The sequence below is a fragment of the Eulemur rufifrons genome, chromosome 30 (assembly GCF_041146395.1).
Source record: "Eulemur rufifrons isolate Redbay chromosome 30, OSU_ERuf_1, whole genome shotgun sequence".
Lineage (NCBI taxonomy): Eukaryota > Metazoa > Chordata > Mammalia > Primates > Lemuridae > Eulemur > Eulemur rufifrons.
The window spans coordinates 28,856,414-28,870,637 of record NC_091012.1 but is presented as its reverse complement, the minus strand read 5'-3'; positions in this window follow the sequence as shown (position 1 = coordinate 28,870,637).

The window sequence follows — 14,224 nt, the reverse complement described above, 5'->3', positions numbered from 1 at the left end:
ACCTACTTTAAGTAACTAGCACCTTCCGGGGTAGGGCATGGCACACACCCTGGCCCAATGTGGAGATGTTGACCCATCCTCCAACATGACCCCCAGCAGCGTTCCTCACTCTCCTGATCACAGCATGATGCCTGAACCCGACCTATTGATTCTTGAGTCCTATATCCTGCCTGACCCACTGCCCTCCCACTTGCATCGCCTCCTCAGTGGAGATCCCCTCACCTGCTCTATGTTTATTTGGATGAATGTCCGGACCAAGATAGAACCAGCTTCTTCCCATTTTGCTTCTATTTGGAAGTATCTTTATCTTCCAAGGCTCAGACTCCACGAGCCCTGCTCTACCCAGAGAGGAACCTGTTACACATAGTCTATGTGACAGGAACCTCTCTGAGTAGGGCACTGCACACATCATGGATGAATGTGACCGTTCTGCCTCACATGCCACCAGCACTCCCTATAGCCTTCATCACTCACCTCAGCCCAGCATGGCACCTGCAGCCTCAAGATTTTTATTTGTAAGTCCTAGACAATCTTCACCCCAATGCCCTACACCTTGCCTTAATCTCTCTGTGAGGATCCCCTCACCTGCTCTATAGTTACCAGGAGGATTGCCAAGACCAGGAGTGAACCAGCTCATTCCTGTTTTCTCTTCTTGTACTAGGAAGAACCCTTAGCTCCTCAATCTTTACCTTATCTAACACATATGCATTCATGTTACTAGCACTGGACCATTAAATTCACCTTGAGGATGCCTCAGGTCCATTTGGCCACCTAGAAATTCCAGCATCTGGGAAGGTAGCTCAAAGTGTCACCAGCTCCATCTCAACACCAGTCTGAAGGCAACCACATATGTTGCTTTTGGTGAGCCTTACTCCATCCAGAGAGGAACCAGGTACACATAGTTTAAATAACTGGCACCTTCCAAGATAGGGCATGGCACACAACATGTCCCAATGTCGAGGAGTTGACTAAAACCCCACAGTCACCTTCAGTAGCTTTCATCACTCTCCTCATCATAGCATGATGCCTGAACCCCACCTAGTTATTCCTACGTCCCAGGGTATGCCCAGCCCACTGCCGCCCAACTTGCACACCCTCCTCAGGAATGATCCCCTCACCTTTTCTATGTTTATTTGGTTGATTGTCCAGACCAAGAGTGAACCAGCTCATTCCTGTTTTCCCTTCTTTTATTAGGAAGCAACTTTATATCCTCCATCATTACCTTCTCTAACACATATGGGTTCATATTACTAGCAGTGGACCATTGAATTCTCCTTGAAGATGCCTGAGGTCCAATTGGCCACCTGGAATCTCGCAAGACCAGGGAAGGGAGCTCAAGGTGTCTGCAGCTCCATCTCATCATCAGTCTGAAGGCCACCACAAATGTTGATTTGGTGAGCCTCCATCTGGAGGCTCCAACTGGAACCTTCCAGGATATGGCAAAGCAAACAACCTGACCCAATGTGGATATTTTGACCCAACCCGGCCGTCAGCAGCTTTCCTCACTCTCCTCATCACACCATGATGCCTGAACCTGACCTATTTTTTCTTAAGTCCTAGAGTGTCCTCGGCCCACTGCCCTCCAACTTACATCCCCTCCTCATTGAAGATTCCCTCACCTGGCCTATGTTTATGTGATGAGTGCCCGACCAGGATAGAACCAGCTTGGTCCCCTTTTGTCTTCTATTTGGAAGTATCTTTATCTTCACCATCTTCTCTAACCTGTACACATTCATGCTGTCAGGACTGGACCTCTGAAATCACATTGAGGGTGTTTCAGGCCCAGGTGGCTACCTAGGATATCCTGGTATCATGCAGGCAGATCACAGTAGTTGCAGATACACCCCATCACCTGTCCAAAGGTCACCACAGACAGATGCCATGAGCCTTGCTCTACCCAGAGAGGAACCTGGTACACACAGACTACGTGACAGGAACCTCTGTGACTAGGGCACTGAACACATCATGGCTGAATGCGAAGGTGCTGCCACACATGCTAATATCATTCCTACAGCCTTCATCACTTGCCTCAGCCCAGCATGACACTTGAACCCTTAAGTTTCTTTAATTCTAAGTCCTAGACTATCTCCACCCCACTGTCCGCCAACTTGCATTTCTCTCTCAGTTAGGATCCCCTCACCTGCTCTATATTTACCAGGATGATTGACAAGACCAGGAGTGAACCAGCTCATTCCGGTTTTCCCTTCTTCTATTAGAAAGCACCCCTGGCCGGGCGTGGTGGGTCACACCTGTAATCCTGGTAACCTGGGAGGCCGAGGCCGGTGGATCGCTCGAGGTCAGGAGTTCGAGACCAGCCTGAGCAAGAGTGAGACTCCATCTCTACTAAAAATAGAAAGAAATTATCTGGCCAACTAAAATATGTATATACAAAAAATTAGCCGGGCATGGTGGCACATGCCTGTAGTCCCAGCTACTCGGGAGGCTCAGGCAGTAGGATCGCTTAAGTCCAGGAGTTTCAGGTTGCTGTGAGCTAGGCTGAGGGCAGGGCACTCACTCTAGCCTGGGCAACAAAGCAGGACTCTGTCCAAAAAAAAAAAAAAAAAAGCAAGCAAGCAAGCAAACAAGCAACTTTACCTCCTCTATCTTTACTATCTTTACCTTCCCTAACACATATCCGTTCATGTTACTAGCACTGGACCATTGAATTCACCTTGAGGATGCCTGAGGTCCAATTGGCCACCTACACATTCCAGGATCAGGGAAGGTAGCTCAAGGTGTCAGCAGCTCCGTCCCAACACCAGTCTGAAGGCTACCACAAATGTGGCTTTTGGGGAGCCTCAATCTGAAGTCTCCAACTGGAACCTTCCAGGAGAGGGCACAGCACACAACCTGGCCCAATGCAGATATTTTGACCCATCCCCCCTCCTACCCGGCAGCTTTTGTCACTCTCCTCATCACAGCATGATGCCGGAACCAGACCTATTTATTCTTAAGTACTAGAGTGTCCCCGGCCCACTAACCTCCAACTTACATCCCCTCCTCATTGAGGATTCCCTCACCTTGCCTATGTTTAACTGGATGAGTGTCCGACCAGGATAGAACCAGATTGTTCCCATTTTGTCTTCTGTTTGGAGGTATCTTTATCTTCTCCATCTTCTGTAACCTGTACACATTCATGCTGTCAGGGCTGGAGTACTGAAAGCACACTGAGAGTGTCTGAGGCCCAGGTGGCTACCTAGGATCTCCTCGCATCAAGGCAGGCAGCTCACAATACCTGTGGATACACACCATCACCAGTCAAAAGGGCATCAAAGACAAACTCCGTGAGCCTTGCTCTAACCAGAGACAAAGCCGTTACACCTATAGTCTAAGTGACAGGAACCTCTCTGAGTAGGGCACTGCACACATCATGACTGATGGTTAAGGTTCTGTCCCACATGCCACCATCATTCCTTACATCCTTCATCACTTGCCTCAGCCCAGCGTGACTCCTGAACCCTGAAGTTTTCTATTTGTATGTCCTAGAAAATCTCCACCCCACTGTCCTCCACCTTGCTTTTCTCTCTCAGAGAGGATCCCCTCACACTCTCTATGTTTAACTGGATGATTGTCAGGATCAGCATAGAACCTACTTGTTCCCATTTTGTCTTCTATTTGGAAGTATCCTTATCTTCTCCATCTTTTATAAGCTGTATGTGTTCATGCTGTCAGGACTGGACCACTGAATTCACAGTGAGGGTGTTTGAGGCCCAGGTGGCTACCTAGGATCTCCTGGGATCAAGGCAGGCAGCTCACGGTAGTTGCAGATACATCCCGTCACCAGTGCAAAGGTCATCAAAGACAGACTCCATCGGCCTTGCTCTACGCAGAGAGGAACCTGTTACACATAGTCTAAGTGACAGGAACCTCTCTGAGTAGGGCACTGCACACACATCATGGCTGAATGCAAAGGTGCTGCCACGCATGCTAAAATCATTCACTGCAGCGTTCACCACTTGCCTCAACCCAGCATGACACCTGACCCCTGAAGTTTTGTAATTCTAAGTCCTAGACTATCTCCACTCCACTGTCCTCCACCTTGCATTCCTCTCTCAATGAGGATCCCCTCACCTGCTCTGTGTTATTTGGATGATTGTCCGGACCAGGATAGAACCCGCTTTTTCCCATTTTGTCTTCTGTGTGGATGTATCTTTATCTTCTCCATCTTCTCTAACCTGTACACATTCATGCTGTCAGGACTGGACCACTGCAATCACGTTGAGGATGTTTGAGGCCCAGGGGGCTATCTAGGATCTCCTCGTATCAAGACAGGCAGCTCACAGTAGTTGCAGATACACCCCATCACCAGTCCAAAGGTCACCACAGACGGACTTCTTGAGCCTTGCTCTACCCAGACAGGAACCAGTTGCACATAGTATAAGTGACTGGCACCTTTCTGAGCAGGGCACTGCACACATCATGGCTAAATGCCAAGGTGCTGCCACACATGGTAAAATCATTCCTACAGCCTTCATCACTTGCCTCAGCCCAGCATGACACTTGAACCCTTAAGTTTCTTTAATTCTAAGTCCTAGACTATCTCCACCCCACTGTCCGCCAACTTGCATTTCTCTCTCAGTTAGGATCCCCTCACCTGCTCTGTATTTACCAGGATGATTGACAAGACCAGGAGTGAACCAGCTCATTCCGGTTTTCCCTTCTTCTATTAGAAAGCACCTTTGGCCGGGCGTCGTGGCTCACACCTGTAATCCTGGCAACCTGGGAGGCTGAGGCGGGTGGATCGCTCGAGGTCAGGAGTTCGAGACCAGCCTGAGCAAGAGTGACACTCCATCTCTACTAAAAATAGAAAGAAATTATCTGGCCAACTAAAATATGTATATACAAAAAATTAGCCGGGCATAGTGGCACATGCCTGTAGTCCCAGCTACTCGGGAGGCTGAGGCAGTAGGATTGCTTAAGTCCAGGAGTTTCAGGATGCTGTGAGCTAGGCTGATGGCACGGCACTCACTCTAGCCTGGGCAACAAAGCGGGAGTCTGTCTAAAAAAAAAAAAAAAAAAAAAAAGCAAGCAAGCAAGCAAACAAGCAACTTTACCTCCTCTATCTTTACCTTCCCTAACACATATACGTTCATGTTACTAGCACTGGACAATTGAATTCACCTTGAGGATGCCTGAGGTCCAATTGGCCACCTACAAATTCCAGGATCAGGGAATGTAGCTCAAGGTATCAGCAGCTCCTTCTCAGCACCAGTCTGAAGGCCACCAAAAATGTTGCTATTGGGGTGCCTCAATCTGGAGTCTCCAACCTGAACCCTCCAGGGTAGGGCACAGCACACAAACTGGCCCAATGCGGATACTGTCACCCATTTCCCCCCCCACACCGCCCCCCCCGCCCCCGGCAGCTTTTCTCACTCTCCTCATCACAGCATGATGCCAGAACCAGACCTATTTATTCTTAAGTACTAGAGTGTCCCCGGCCCACTGCCCTCCAACGTACATCCCCTCTTCATTGAGGATTCCCTCACCTTGCCTATGTTTAACTGGATGAGTGTCCGACCAGGATAGAACCAGATTGTTCCCATTTTGTCTTCTGTTTGGAAGTATCTTTATCTTCTCCATCTTCTGTAACCTGTACACATTGATGCTGTCAGGGCTGGACTACTGAAAGCACACTGAGAGTGTCTGAGGCCCAGGTGGCTACCTAGGATCTCCTCCCATCAAGGCAGGCAGCTCACAATACCTGTGGATACACACCATCACCAGTCAAAAGGGCATCAAAGACAAACTCCGTGAGCCTTGCTCTAACCAGAGACAAAACCGTTACACCTATAGTCTAAGTGACAGGAACCTCTCTGAGTAGGGCACTGCACACATCATGACTGATGGTTAAGGTTCTGCCCCACATGCCACCATCATTCCTTACATCCTTCATCACTGGCCTCAGCCCAGCGTGACTCCTGAACCCTGAAGTTTTCTATTTGTATGTCCTAGACAATCTCCACCCCACTGTCCTCCACCTTGCTTTTCTCTCTCAGAGAGGATCCCCTCACATGCTCTATGTTTAACTGGATGATTGTCAGGATCAGCATAGAACCTACTTGTTCCCATTTTGTCTTCTATTTGGAAGTATCCTTATCTTCTCCATCTTTTATAAGCTGTATGTGTTCATGCTGTCAGGACTGGACCACTGAATTCACAGTGAGGGTGTTTGAGGCCCAGGTGGCTACCTAGGATCTCCTGGGATCAAGGCAGGCAGCTCACGGTAGTTGCAGATACATCCCGTCACCAGTGCAAAGGTCATCAAAGACAGACTCCATGGGCCTTGCTCTACCCAGAGAGGAACCTGTTACACATAGTCTAAGTGACAGGAACCTCTCTGAGTAGGGCACTGCACACATCATGGCTGTATGTGAATACCCTGCCACACATGCTAAAATCATTCGCTGCAGCGTTCATCAATTGCCTCAGCCCAGCATGACACCGGACACCTTACACCTGAAGTGTTTTATTTGTATGTCCTAGACAATCTCCAACCCACTGTCCTTCAACTTGCTTTTCTCTCTCGTGAGGATTCCCTCACCTGCTCTACATTTACCAGGATGATTGCCAGGACCAGGAGTGAACCTGGTCATTCCTGTTTTTCCTTCTTGTATTAGAAAGCACCTTTACCTCCTCCATTTTAACTTCTCTAACACATATTCGTTCATGTTACCAGCACTGGACCATTGAATTCACCTTGAGGATGCCTGAGGTCCAAATGGCCACCTAAAATCTCCCAGGATCAGGGAAGGTAGCTCAAGGGGTCTGCAGCTCCATCTCATGACCAGTCTGAAGGCCAACACAAATGTTGCTTTTGGTGAGCCTTACTTTATACAGAGAAGAACCAGGTCACCTACATTAAGTAACTAGCACCTTCCAGGATAGGGCACGACACATACCCTGGCCCAATGTAGAGATGTTGACCCATCCCCCACATTCACCCCCAGCAGCTTTCCTCACTTTCCTCATCACAGCATGATGCCTGAACCCGAGCTCTTTATTTATAAGTCCTAGAGTGTGTCCGACCCACTGCCCGCCAACTTATATCCCCTCCTCAGTGGGAATCCCCTCACATGCTCTATGTTTCTTTGGATGATTGTCCATACCAGAATGCAAGCAGCTTGTTCCCATTTTTGTATTCTATTTGGAAGTATCTTTGTCTTCTCCATCTTTTCTAACCTGTACGTGTTCATGCTGTCAAGACTGGACCAATGAAATCACATGGAGGATGTTTGAGGCCCAAGTGGCTACCTAGGATCCCCTATGATCAAGGTAGGAAGCTCACAGTAGTTACAGATACATCCCATCACAAGTCCAAAGATCACCACAGACAGACTCTTTGAGCATTGCCCTACCCAAGGAGGAACTGTTTACACATAGTCCAAGTGACCGGAACCTCTCTGAGTAGGGCACTGCACACATCATGGCTGAATGTCACGTTCTGCCTCACATGCCACCATCATTGCCTACAGCCTTCATCATTCCCCTAAGCCCAGCATGACACCTGTATCCTGAAGTTTTTATTTGTATGTCCTAGACAATCTGCACCCCACTGCCCTACAACTTGCATTAATCTTTCAGTGAGGATCCCCTCACCTGCTCTATAGTTACCAGGAGGATTTTCAGGTCCAGGAGTGAACCAGGTCATTCCTGTTTCCCCTTTTTCTATTTGAAAGCACCTTTACCTGCTCTCTCTTTACCTTCTCCAACACATATACGTTCATGTTACTAGCACTGGACCATTGAATTCACCTTGAGGATGCCTGAGTTCCATTTGGCCACCTACAATCTTCCAGAATCAGGGAAGGTAGCACAAGGTGTCTGCAACTCCATCTGATCAGCAGTCTGAAGGCCATCACAAATGTTGCTTTTGGTGAGCCTTACTCCATCCAGAGAAGAACCAGGTACACATAGTTTAAGTAACTGGCACCCTCCAAGATAGGGCATGGCACACAACATGTCCCAATGTCCAGATGTTGATCCACCCCCCTCCCCCGTCACCTTCAGCAGGTTTCATCAGTCTCCTCAGCACAGCATGATGCCTGAACCCAACCTATTTATTCTTATGTCCCAAAGTATGCCCGGCCCACTGTCCCTCAACTTTCATACCCTCCTCAGTAAGGATCCCCTGACCTCCTCTATGTTTATTTGGATGATTGTCCAGACCAAGAGTGAACAAGCTCATTCCTGTTTTCTCTTCTTCTATTACGATGCAACTTTATCTCCTCTAGCTTTACACTACTCTAACACATATGGGTTCACATTACTAGCAGTGGACCATTGAATTCTCCTTGAAGATGCCTGAGGTCCAATTGGCCACCTGCCTACTGACGTTTTTTATTTCTATGTCCTACACAATCTGTAACCAATTGTAATCCAACTTGCTTTTCTCTCTCATTGAGGATCGCCTCACCTGCTTTATATTTACCAGGAGGATTCCCAGGTCCACCAGTGAACCAGCTCATTCCTGTTTTCCCTTCTTCTATTACAAAGCTCCCTTACCTCCTCTATCTTTACCTTGTCTTACACATATGCGTTCCTGTTACTAGTACTGGACCATTGAATTCACCTTCAGGATGCCTGAGGTCCAACTGGCCACCTATATCTCCTAGGTTCATGGAAGTTAGCTCAAGGTGTCTGTAGCTCCATCTCGTCACCATCTGAAGGCCACCACATATGTTCCTTTTGGTCAGCCTTACTCCATCCAGAGAGGAACCAGTTACACCTAGTTTAAATAACTGGAACCTTCCAGGATAGGGTACTGCACACAGTGTGGCTCAATATGGAGGTGCTCTCCCATCCCCCACGATCAGCCCCAGCAGCATTCATCACTCTTCTCAGAACAGCATGATGCCTGTACCCGACCGGTTTATTCTTAAGTCATAGAGTGTCCCGGGCCTACTTCCCTCCAACGTACATCTTCTCCTCACTGAGGATTCCCTCACCTGGCCTATGTTTACCTGGATGATTGTCCGGACCAGCATAGAACCAGCTTGTTCCCATTTTCTCTTCTATTTGGAAGTATCCTTATCTTCTCCATTTTCTCTAACCTGTACCTATTTATGCTGTCAGGATTGGACCACTGAAATCACATGGAGCATATTTCAGGCGAGGAGGCTACCTAGGATCTCCGGGGGTCAAGGCAGGCAGCTCACAGTAGTTGCAGATACACCCCACCACCAGTAGAAAGGTCACCACAGACAGACTCCTTGCTCCTTGCTCTACCCATAGAGGAGCCGTTTACACATAGTCCAAGTGACCGGAACCTCTCTGAGTAGGGCACTGCACACATCATGGCTGAATGTGACCGTTCTGCCTCACCTGCCACCATCATTGCCCACAGCCTTGATCATTCGCCTCAGCCCAGCATGACACCTGTAGCCTGAAGATTTTTATTTGTAAGTCCTAGACAATCTGCACCCCACTGCCCTACAGCTTCCATTAATCTTTCAGTGAGGATCCCCTCACCTGCTCTAAATTTACCAGGAGGATTGCCAAGACCAGGAGTCAACCAACTCATTTCTATTTTACCTTCTTCTATTAGAAAACACCTTTACCTCCTCTATCTTTACCTTCCCTAACACATATACATTTATGTTACTAGCACTGGACCACTGAATTCAGCTTTTGGATGCCTGAGGTCCAATTGGCCACCTAGAATCTCCCAGGGTCAGGGAAGTCAGCTAAAGGTGTCTGCAGCTCCATCTCATCACCAGTCTGAAGGCAACCACAAATGTTGCTTTTGGTGAGCCTTATTCAATCCAGAGAGGAACCAGTCACACCTACTTTAAGTAACTAGCACCTTCCGGGGTAGGGCATGGCAGACACCCTGGCCCAATGTGGAGATGTTGACCCATCCTCCAACATGAACCCCAGCAGCGTTCCTCACTCTCCTGATCACAGCATGATGCCTGAACCCGACCTATTTATTCTTAAGTCCTATATCCTGCCTGACCCACTGCCCTCCCACTTGCATCGCCTCCTCAGTGGAGATCCCCTCACCTGCTCTATGTTTATTTGGATGAATGTCCGGACCAAGATAGAACCAGCTTCTTCCCATTTTGCTTCTATTTGGAAGTATCTTTATCTTCCAAGGCTCAGACTCCGTAAGCCCTGCTCTACCCAGAGAGGAACCTGTTACACATAGTCTATGTGACAGGAACCTCTCTGAGTAGGGCACTGCACACATCATGGATGAATGTGACCGTTCTGCCTCACATGCCACCAGCACTCCCTATAGCCTTCTTCACTCGCCTCAGCCCAGCATGACACCTGCAGCCTCAAGATTTTTATTTGTAAGTCCTAGACAATCTTCACCCCACTGCCCTACACCTTGCTTTAATCTCTCTGTGAGGATCCCCTCACCTGCTCTATAGTTACCAGGAGGATTGCCAAGACCAGGAGTGAACCAGCTCATTCCTGTTTTCTCTTCTTGTATTAGGAAGAACCCTTAGCTCCTCAATCTTTACCTTATCTAACACATATGCATTCATGTTACTAGCACTGGACCATTGAATTCACCTTGAGGATGCCTCAGGTCCATTTGGCCACCTAGAAATTCCAGCATCTGGGAAGGTAGCTCAAAGTGTCACCAGCTCCATCTCAACACCGGTCTGAAGGCAACCACATATGTTGCTTTTGGTGAGCCTTACTCCATCCAGAGAGGAACCAGGTACACATAGTTTAAATAACTGGCACCTTCCAAGATAGGGCATGGCACACAACATGTCCCAATGTCGAGGAGTTGACTCAAACCCCACAGTCACCTTCAGTAGCTTTCATCACTCTCCTCATCATAGCATGATGCCTGAACCAAACCTATTTATTTCTACGTCCCAGGGTATGCCCAGCCCACTGCTGCCCAACTTGCACACCCTCCTCAGGAATGATCCCCTCACCTTTTCTATGTTTATTTGGTTGATTGTCCAGACCAAGAGTGAACCAGCTCATTCCTGTTTTCCCTTCTTTTATTAGGAAGCAACTTTATATCCTCCATAATTACCTTCTCTAACACATATGGGTTCATATTACTAGCAGTGGACCATTGAATTCTCCTTGAAGATGCCTGAGGTCCAATTGGCCACCTGGAATCTCGCAAGACCAGGGAAGGGAGCTCAAGGTGTCTGCAGCTCCATCTCATCATCAGTCTGAAGGCCACCACAAATGTTGATTTGGTGAGCCTCCATCTGGAGGCTCCAACTGGAACCTTCCAGGATATGGCAAAGCAAACAACCTGACCCAATGTGGATATTTTGACCCATCCCGGCCGTCAGCCGCTTTCCTCACTCTCCTCCTCACACCATGATGCCTCAACCCGACCTATTTTTTCTTAAGTCCTAGAGTGTCCTCGGCCCACTGCCCTCCAACTTACATCCCCTCCTCATTGAAGATTCCCTCACCTGGCCTATGTTTATGTGATGAGTGCCCGACCAGGATAGAACCAGCTTGGTCCCCTTTTGTCTTCTATTTGGAAGTATCTTTATCTTCACCATCTTCTCTAACCTGTACACATTCATGCTGTCAGGACTGGACCTCTGAAATCACATTGAGGGTGTTTCAGGCCCAGGTGGCTACCTAGGATATCCTGGTATCATGCAGGCAGATCACAGTAGTTGCAGATACACCCCATCACCTGTCCAAAGGTCACCACAGACAGATGCCATGAGCCTTGCTCTACCCAGAGAGGAACCTGGTACACACAGACTACGTGACAGGAACCTCTCTGACTAGGGCACTGAACACATCATGGCTGAATGCAAAGGTGCTGCCACACATGCTAATATCATTCCCTGCAGTGTTCATCACTTGCCTCACACCAGCATGACACCTGACTACTGAAGTTTTTTATTTGTGTGTTCTAGACAATCTGCCACCAACTGTCATCCAACTTGCTTTTCTCTCTCATTGAGCATCCCCTCACCTGCTCTATATTTACCAGCAGGATTGCCAGGACCAGGAGTTAACCAGCTCATTCCTTTTTTGTCTTGTTCTATCAGAAAGCACCTTTACCTCCTCTCTCCTTACATTATCTATCACATATGCGTTCAGGGTACTAGCACTGGACCATTAAATTCACTTTGAGGATGCCTGAGGGACAACTGACCGCCTAGAATCGCCTAGGTTATGGGAAGTTAGCTCAAGGTGTCAGCAGATACAGCACATCAACAGTCTGAAGGCAACCACAAATGTTGCTTTTGGTGAGCCTCACTCCATCCACAGAGGAAACAGTCACACCTAGTTTAAGTAACTGTAACTCTCCTGGGGAGGGCAGAGCAGACAGCATGGCTCAATGTGGAGGTGCTTCCCCATCCCCCTCCATCACCGCCGCAACTTTCATGACTCTCCTGAGCACAGCATGATGCCTGAACCTGACCTATTTATTCTGAAGTCCTAGGGTGTGCCCGGCCCACTGCCCTCAAGCTTGCATAGCCTCCAAAGCGGGGATCCCCTCACCTGCTCTATGTTTATTTGGATGATTGCCGGGACCAGCATAAAACCTGCTTTTTCCCATTTTGTCTTCTGTGTGGATGTATCTTTATCTTCTCCATCTTCTCTAACCTGTACACATTCATGCTGTCAGGACTGGACCACTGCAATCACGTTGAGGATGTTTGAGGCCCAGGGGGCTATCTAGGATCTCCTCGTATCAAGACAGGCAGCTCACAGTAGTTGCAGATACACCCCATCACCCGTCCAAAGGTCACCACAGACGGACTTCTTGAGCCTTGCTCTACCCAGACAGGAACCAGTTGCACATAGTATAAGTGACTGGCACCTTTCTGAGCAGGGCACTGCACACATCATGGCTAAATGCCAAGGTGCTGCCACACATGGTAAAATCATTCCTACAGCCTTCATCACTTGCCTCAGCCCAGCATGACACTTGAACCCTTCAGTTTCTTTAATTCTAAGTCCTAGACTATCTCCACCCCACTGTCCGCCAACTTGCATTTCTCTCTCAGTTAGGATCCCCTCACCTGCTCTATATTTACCAGGATGATTGACAAGACCAGGAGTGAACCAGCTCATTCCGGTTTTCCCTTCTTCTATTAGAAAGCACCTCTGGTCGGGCGTGGTGGCTCACACCTGTAATCCTGGTAACCTGGGAGGCCGAGGCCGGTGGATCGCTCGAGGTCAGGAGTTCGAGACCAGCCTGAGCAAGAGTGACACTTCATCTCTACTAAAAATAGAAAGAAATTATCTGGCCAACTAAAATATGTATATACAAAAAATTAGGCGGGCATGGTGGCACATACCTGTAGTCCCAGCTACTCGGGAGGCTCAGGCAGTAGAATCGCTTAAGTCCAGGAGTTTCAGGTTGCTGTGAGCTAGGCTGATGGCACGGCACTCACTCTAGCCTGGGCAACAAAGCAGGACTCTGTCTAAAAAAAAAAAAAAAAAAAAAGCAAGCAAGCAAGCAAACAAGCAACTTTACCTCCTCTATCTTTACTATCTTTACCTTCCCTAACACATATCCGTTCATGTTACTAGCACTGGACCATTGAATTCACCTTGAGGATGCCTGAGGTCCAATTGGCCACCTACACATTCCAGGATCAGGGAAGGTAGCTCAAGGTGTCAGCAGCTCCGTCCCCACACCAGTCTGAAGGCTACCACAAATGTGGCTTTTGGGGAGCCTCAATCTGAAGTCTCCAACTGGAACCTTCCAGGAGAGGGCACAGCACACAACCTGGCCCAATGCAGATATTTTGACCCATCCCCCCTCCTACCTGGCAGCTTTTGTCACTCTCCTCATCACAGCATGATGCCGGAACCAGACCTATTTATTCTTAAGTACTAGAGTGTCCCCGGCCCACTAACCTCCAACTTACATCCCCTCCTCATTGAGGATTCCCTCACCTTGCCTATGTTTAACTGGATGAGTGTCCGACCAGGATAGAACCAGATTGTTCCCATTTTGTCTTCTGTTTGGAAGTATGTTTATCTTCTCCATCTTCTGTAACCTGTACACATTGATGCTGTCAGGGCTGGAGTACTGAAAGCACACTGAGAGTGTCTGAGGCCCAGGTGGCTACCTAGGATCTCCTCCCATCAAGGCAGGCAGCTCACAATACCTGTGGATACACACCATCACCAGTCAAAAGGGCATCAAAGACAAACTCCGTGAGCCTTGCTCTAACCAGAGACAAAACCGTTACACCTATAGTCTAAGTGACAGGAACCTCTCTGAGTAGGGCACTGCACACATCATGACTGATGGTTA